Below are 8006 nucleotides of genomic sequence, written 5' to 3' on the forward strand. Positions count from 1 at the left end.
TATATAGAGAGAGAGAGAGAGAGAGAGAGAGAGAGAGAGAGAGAGAGAGAGAGAGAGAGAGAGAGAGAGAGAGAAGGGAAAGGAATGGAAGGAGGAACAGGTGGGAGGGAGTGAGGAAGAGAGAGGGAGTGAGGAAGAGAGAGGAGGGATGGAGGAGAGGAGGAAAGAAGGAGAGAGGTGGAAAGAGATGAAAAAAGGAGGATGAGGAATGGGTGATAGAGAGAGAGAGAGAGAGAGAGAGAGAGAGAGAGAGAGAGAGAGAGAGAGAGAGAGAGAGAGAGAGAGAGAGAGAGTTTTATGCACACGAATGAATTTTGGTATGAAGCTATTTAGGAGGTAATTATAAATATGAAATGCAAAGAAAGTGTTTGCTCGTCGATGTGCAGTAGGTCTGCTGCCGGTGCCGGTAGAGGTCTGCCGCCGGTAGGTTGAGGTCTACAGCCGACAGACCTGCAGAAGTCGCCGGTCGGATAAATCGAAAATCGTAGATGGTCGCCGGTCTACCGCCGGTAAACCGCCGGCTTACCGGCGGTAAGCCGCCGGTCCGGGGATTATTGCCTATTTTGTCGGCGGTCAGGCCCCGATCGGCTTATCGGGAGTCATCGGGGACGGTCGCGACCGATACCGGGAATGTGTGAGAGCCCCTTAACCGAGACACAATAGAGGCATAGACACATACGTAAGTGAAATCTCTTAATTAGTGAGCGTGTAGTCCAGGCTATTATTACACAACCACATCCTCGTCATCAATGGATCAAATCACTATCGAAGAAAAAGTGTTAGGCAGTGTGGTTTGAAGATTTTGTCCGAAACTATGGGTCATATATTCTTAATCTTTTCCGGCGCCCAAACTCACACATTTGACAAGGTTTTCGAAGGAGTGTTGGGCATTTCCATGGGGAGTTGAATGATCCTGGTGGTAGTTTGACCCTTCTCTTACCATGAACTTAAAAGAACAGTCACTAGAACCCGACTGATCTCCTTTTCGGCCGCTGGAAATAGCTGACGTGAGAAGCAAAATCGTCTGAGAATAGCGACATTTCTCCTCTCGCAGAAAGATTTCTCGGAAAGTTATTAATTATAAAAAAAAAAATAATAATAATCTTGAATCATACGCATCAAACTAGCCGCCTAGCGTGTTTTCGAGCGGCTTCATTTGGATGCCGCCTCGTGTCACTCGTAAATTTTATTCTCCTCTCGTTATTATGACACACACACACACACACACACACACACGCACACAGCTGGTTCTACTTGAGGGAGCCCACGTCCACCCACCACAACCATTATCAGGGGTGCCAATGCCACGCCTTAAGATCGAGTTTCCACGGTGCGCCCGACGCTTTCACTGAAATTGCAGCGAAACACCGAAATGAAGCACTTCCTAACACAGGCCTATATGCAGATACGAATGCAAGGACTTGAGCGTATGAAAAGTGAACACAATAGTCAAAACATGCATGCATCACCATTATATTAAAAACTTCTCCCCAAAAAACACTTAAGCCGAACTAGTGCTGAGATCCCTTGGTATGAGTGATGGATCCGTGAAAGTGAGAGTAGCCAGGCAACCACGGCACCCATGACTTCCGTGCAGTGCTTAGCAACCATAATCGCTGGTGGGACCGTGGGGAGGCCCTCGTCCGTCGCGGTTGGGTTGGCTCCCCAGAAAAGGGCGTGGCGGGAGAGAAGCATCCACACAAGAGGCCGGGCAGACGTACGATAACTATTTTCTGTGAACGATACACGATCACCACCACCGGATCATATGAAGAATCTCCACAATGCTGCCAATTTAAGAATCTGCCCCCCCCCCCCCCCCTTCACACACACACACACATACACACACACACACTCACGTTCACGTTTCGATGTGAAGAATATTGTAATGTGTAAAATCTATGAATTCATGTGACGTGATTGATCTTATAATGTACCTGTATGATCTATTTAGACATTTCTCTTCAGTGACACCGACCGGGTGTCGCCACACGTATAGTCATACAAACACATGTACATTATAATATACACATTACATCATCCCCTCCACCCATTATTTCAGTGATGAAAAAATTACATTATGAAGAGATCAACTTTTCATCACTTCGGGGTCTGAAGAGAAATATGGGTAAATAGATGATCATATACATCATTATAAGATCAATCACGTCACATGAATTCATAGAGGTATGCAATAAGTAATTCCTGCAGCCTCGTACCATCTTGACGTGAGATTAACGTGTGTTCCAATAGGATTACATTGTTTGAGTGTGGACGCCAGTGAATGGAGACAACCGCGCAGTGTGTTAGGCCCGGACCTTGAACTGTATGCCCCCTTCCATCAGTGTGAGTTACGGATCCTGGCTGCACCATTGTTTGTATAAGAGAGGGAAGGGTGGCAGCATATCTTGCGTCCACAATTTCCAAGTGCATAGTTCCTACACAACCGTACCCATTGATCCAGCAATATGCACACCAAGCTCTTCCGGGGAGAGTACTGGCTGGCGATCTTGAGTCCAGGTGGTCAGACCCTTGCTGAACAACACACACACACACACACACACACACACACACACACACACACACATGATATAGCTGTAAAATGGTTAAAAAAAGGTGGTTGTAGATTTAGTGGAGCTGCCTTGTGTAGGAAAGCTAGCCTCTTGCAGACTGTATCTTAAGTTCTCAAGGAGCCAGCAGGTGAGCTCCATGACTTGTATTGGTAATGAGGAATATTTCGAGTCATGATCAGTGATTGGTATTTTGTATGCAGATGTCGAGCCTTCTTTGTGGCAGTGGGTGAAGGTGGAGGTGGTGAGCGGCGGTGATGGGAGGTGAAAGTGGTGGTGACGGTGGTGGTGTTGTGAAGTGGAGGAGATGCTGAGCGGTGTAGGTGGTGGAGGGATGTCGGTGGTGGTGATGCTAATGGTGGAGGAGGTGCTGAGCGGTGGAGGTGGTGGAGGGATGTCGGTGTTGGTGACGCTGATGGTGGAGGGATGCTGAGCGGTGGAGGTGGTGGAGGGATGTCGGTGGTGGTGGTGGTGATGATGGTGGAGGGATGCTGAGCGGTGGAGGTGGTGGAGGGATGTCGGTGTTGGTGACGCTGATGGTGGAGGGATGCTGAGCGGTGGAGGTGGAGGGATGTCGGTGTTGGTGGCGCTGATGGTGGAGGGATGCTGAGGGGTGGAAGTGGTGGAGGGATGTCGGAGGTGGTGGTGATGATGATGGGGTGCTAGGTGGAGGAGGGATGTCGGTGGTGGTGGTGGTGGTGATGATGATGGGGGTGCTGGGCGGTGGAGGAGGAGGGATGTCGGTGGTGGTGGCGCTGATGGGGGGGGGGGGGGGCGGTGGTGGGGGGATGACGGGGGGGGCGGAGATGCAGGGCGGTGGAGGTGGCGCTGATGGGGGAGGTGGAGGGATGTCGGCATAGGGGTGGCGCTGATGGTGGAGGACTGGAGGTGCTGGGCGGTGGAGGTGAATGGACAGGGCAATGGGAGGTGGTGGTGAATGTGAGCTGTGGTGGTGGGCGTAGGCGGTGGTAGTGGGCGAGGGTGGTGGTGGTGGCACGTGTGGGCGGTAGTGGAGAGCGTGGGTGCAGGTGTGCAGGACCCTCTTCCTGATGACCTTCAAACACTGTTGCTGAAGGCGTCACTCAACGACACTCATATCTACCCTCCCTTTCAACGCCTTGGGATGTGTTCATATCCCACGCAGACCCATCACAGGGAACACAAAACGACAATATGACATAAAACCATTTGAAACGAAGTCTTCTAAGCGCCAACACTTCCTCCATGAGAACCCAGTAACTCATCACGTGCTTGACTCGCTATCGCCAATAGCTTGGAGCTACATATTCACGGGTCTATGGTTGCAGCTGAGGCCTCACATACCACACATCTCATCCTCTTGCTCAATGAGGGTATGGTAACAGCGCAAAATTCTTTCGGGCTTAGCAAGGTTGGAACTATATTGTCTGTCAAGCCCCTAGCTGTGTATGCTTTGTTCCACATCACCACGTGTGTGTGTGTGTGAACGAACAATGACACTATTGTTACGGTTTAGCAAACTCACCAAACCGGATGAGCTTTTCCTAGACTTTACGACATCGAGGTTACTTATCTGATGACTATTGAACATATCAGTTTAAACAGTACGAGGGCGTTTACATCTAACTGACTGTAACTGGATGCACTAATGGCTATGTTAGTTCAAAATATTTTTCTTATTATATTTAAAATAAAGTTCGGCAACCTTCATATTTACTTTTTCTTATACAGACGAGTTAAGGGATGTCAGAGATTATTACATATTTTCTTACTTGCAGTAGTGTATTTATAGAACGTATAAGAGTATTCAGGGGAAAACTGTTTTGGTCCCTCTTGTCTGAGGGTAAAAATATATAACGGAACCTCGTCACCTGATTCATAGTGGCGCCTGAGTGCTTTTTTGCTTGACAAACGAGTTGTGACTTGGGAAGTCGCTGTACAGGTTCCGTTCCGGCACGTGGTAAGCTAGGACACAACATTATATCCTTAGACGCCCAAACACAGACTAGATTTGACGTACCATGGAAACTAGCACAGTCATGTAAAAAAACAATCGGTGGTGAAAAAAAGGTATTGGAGAAGTGGGGAGATGATGACATATCGGCGTATAGCATGGAACTTATCACTTTACTGGTTAAGTGACATATTCTACCAAAGAATTTCAAGTTTGCTGTGATGCCGTCGCTTCAGCCTTCGAGGAAATAAAAGGTTTAAAATAGAAACTTACCTGCCAACGTCCTTTATAGATGACTGGTGGTGATGTTGCGGTTGATGTGTGGATCTTGCTTGTTCTTTTGCTGTTGTTGTTGTTGCCGGTGCTGTTGTTCTCTGTGCTACTGATTGACGGGCGATACTGTGATGGAAGAAAGTAGAATTGTAACAAAGACACTAATTAGACTCCATACTAAAAATCATACATGTTGATTTGCTTACATATGCTTACGACCACAGCAACCTTGAGGAACCACATATACCTTGAAGAAAAGACGGTAAAAATTAATCTGATAAGCTTATTATAGATATAAAAAAATTGGTGGACAGATACAGATAGATAGATAGAGTGGAGGAGTCATAAAACTGAATCCATACTGTCCATCAGACCCACGTCACCAAACAACCAACAGCGTGGCTACATGACTGACCGAGGGCCGATCTACTACACCTCCTTTTCATTGTTATTGCGGTTTGTTTTACCACCACCACCACAACCATCACTACTACTACTACTACTTCTCTTATTACCACTACTATTACTACTACTACTACTACCACTACTACTACTACTACTACTACTAACCATCTCTACTCCACCACAAGAAATTATCATGAAGGTCACCGAGCGGCACGGAAAGGGGTGGTCTGTGACTCAAACACTATATATAGGCAGCTCCAAGGCCTTCCGTCCCTCTCCTTCCATAATTCTTCAAGGGACTAAGAAGTTGAGGCAAGTGGCTATAAAACGTCAGCTTAAAACTCATCTTTGAACGTTCATGTAATATGGAACAAATGAAGTTGCACAAGTAGAAGATACAGGATCATGCAGGAGATTTATCTTGTCCCCCTTCCTTCCCTTTCAACGTTTCCATGCCTCCCATCCTTCGAATAGGCCTTCCTCAATTTTGTTTCGGTTAATTTGTCTCTACATTAGGGGAAATAGTAATGGCAGGCATATTTGAAGACACCAAAATACATTATACCATCATTTTACTGTTTTTTTTTCGAAATACACCCATAACCGATAATACAAGTATTATAGTATTAACATTTTAAATGGAAATAAAAAGGCGCTTCATCATGCTGTAGCTACGTTACAGTTCTGATCTGGCGTTCATAAACAGATGTGAAGACATTTAACTATTTTTCAAGGGTGGAGGTACATGACTTGCACAAGATTATGTAACTCTACAACTGATGGGTTCATTGCTGAAGACAAATTGACGGGGAATAAAGTGTTCCATAATCTATCACTTTATATTCACCAGGGCCAGGCACGCTGAATGTGTATATATTGCTTTTTAGTATGTATATCGAAAAAAAAAAAAATGTTTGACTTAAAAATGTGGTTTTAGTAAATAAAACTGGTAGACACCAATAACCCACAAGCACAAAAGATATAAAAAAATCTACATGTAATTTGATTTTTTTCCCATCTAGAGATGGTTCAGGCTACTTACGTGACCAAGGCGAACGTCCCCTCCACCCCTCCTTCCCCGCCACAGCCCATCCCTTCTTAGAGGTTGTGTCATTACAACCACACCCACCCACAGGGATGTGCACGGCATCAATGAACAACTGGTCGTAATTGTAAAAAAAATAAAAAAAATAAATGAAGGAGTTCTTGTCGCAGTGTGTGTATGTGTGTGTGTGTGTGTGTGTGTGTCTGTGTGTGTGCGTGTGTGTGTTGTCTTTTTTTCAGCTCCCCACTGGCGCCTCTTCAATCCTCCGACCTAAAGGTCCCGCCACCACGAAGCAGCAAACTTCCGAGCAAGGATCGTAGGGGCCTCACTTTAGTTGGGTTCCTACGCACCGAAACACTCTTCCTTTCCCACCACCACCCGAACCCCGCCCATAAAAACTGCCATCTTTTTTTTTTTTTTTTTTTTTTTTTTTTTTTGCGGTGGACTAAATCTTGACAGAGGCATCGCTCGTCTTACCTACTGTGTGTGTACATGGGATAATTTACCTTGTCCTTTACTGTTAGCGCTGAACTGAAGCGCGGTACGACTCCCTCGCCGCGAGTTGCTGCCCGCGGCGTCCAGCGAGATGTGAATCAAGGCTACCAAATAGCGATTTTGCTACGTTATAAGTTAGTGTTTTTCTTTTATTTTTCGGGAGGGGGGAGGGGGGGAGGATAAAATCCCCATTAGTGATGACAATTGCTAGTTGGCCATTTAGAGATTAAAGCTGCAGTTTGGGCTAGCTTTGTCGGGATCTGGTTTCATGTACTTTAATTATGTACATTTTTTATCTCCTTTACCATCGCCTTCGGAAGCCAATGCTGTAAACCCAAACTACCAAGAGGTGGAAGTTGGAGAGAACACATACTTCGTCGTGTGTGTGTGTGTGTGTGTGTGTGTGTGTGTGTGTGTGTGTGTGTGACTCATAATGATCATATATATATATATATATATATATATATATATATATATATATATATATATATATATATATATATATATATAAATGACCAGGCCTCATTTTTTTTTTTTTTTCCTTTTCAAAGCTTCTTCGATTTTGTCCATGCTAAATTTACGGATATCACTTATTTTCCTGTTGTTGACAAGTTTAGTTTTCCTCTGTTGTATAACTTTGCAAACAATAAACCATCGATTCATCAGATAAGTTTATTCAGTTCCGCCAACTCTATTTCGCCCCTTTTTGGTATATTTACCCACAAAATAATACACATGTGATGCCGAAAAACTATGATATCTGCGCTTCCGTGAGTCGATCTCTCCTGACGTTTACTTATGATCAGAAATATCTTCCTTTCCCTCTATGACCAGTGCCAAAGAGGTTTGAAAAATACAGAGGGTAAGCGACTTAACACTAAAGCTAAGGAAAGGAGGAACGAGAAAATAAAAGAAATTCAACAGAGAGGGGGGTAAGGAAAATGGGGTCAATGGTCTGAAACGCGCCCTTTTTTCTCCCATTCATCTAATTAACTCTCTCTCTCTCTCTCTCTCTCTCTCTCTCTCTCTCTCTCTCTCTCTCTCTGGCTATTTTTTCTTGATATGGGAAAGAGGAAAGGAAAAAAAAAGGGGGGAGGTGTCTTGAAAAAAAAGAGGGAGCAACAGGGATCGATAAGAGTTGAGAAATTAGGACAATCAGGAAAAGGGAGGGAAAAAGAAGACAAAAAGGGAATAACAATAATAAAAACAATAATTTAAGCCTACATATAAGTATTTTACGGTTTTCGCTCTATATAAACTTGACGATTTAAGGCTCATATGAATT

General features: G+C 44.9%; 1 long non-coding RNA gene across 5 annotated transcripts in view; it reads right to left on the reverse strand.

Moving 5' to 3' along the window:
• LOC126997465 (uncharacterized) overlaps positions 1 to 8006 on the reverse strand; it is a 55762-nt gene that overhangs the window by 38048 nt on the left and 9708 nt on the right. For all 5 annotated transcript variants that reach the window (XR_007752137.1, XR_007752138.1, XR_007752135.1 and 2 more), the window contains one exon: positions 4777 to 4902. This is a non-coding gene — a long non-coding RNA (uncharacterized LOC126997465). The remainder of the gene's footprint in view (positions 1 to 4776; positions 4903 to 8006) is intronic.

This window comes from Eriocheir sinensis, chromosome 12, assembly GCF_024679095.1.
Source record: "Eriocheir sinensis breed Jianghai 21 chromosome 12, ASM2467909v1, whole genome shotgun sequence".
Lineage (NCBI taxonomy): Eukaryota > Metazoa > Arthropoda > Malacostraca > Decapoda > Varunidae > Eriocheir > Eriocheir sinensis.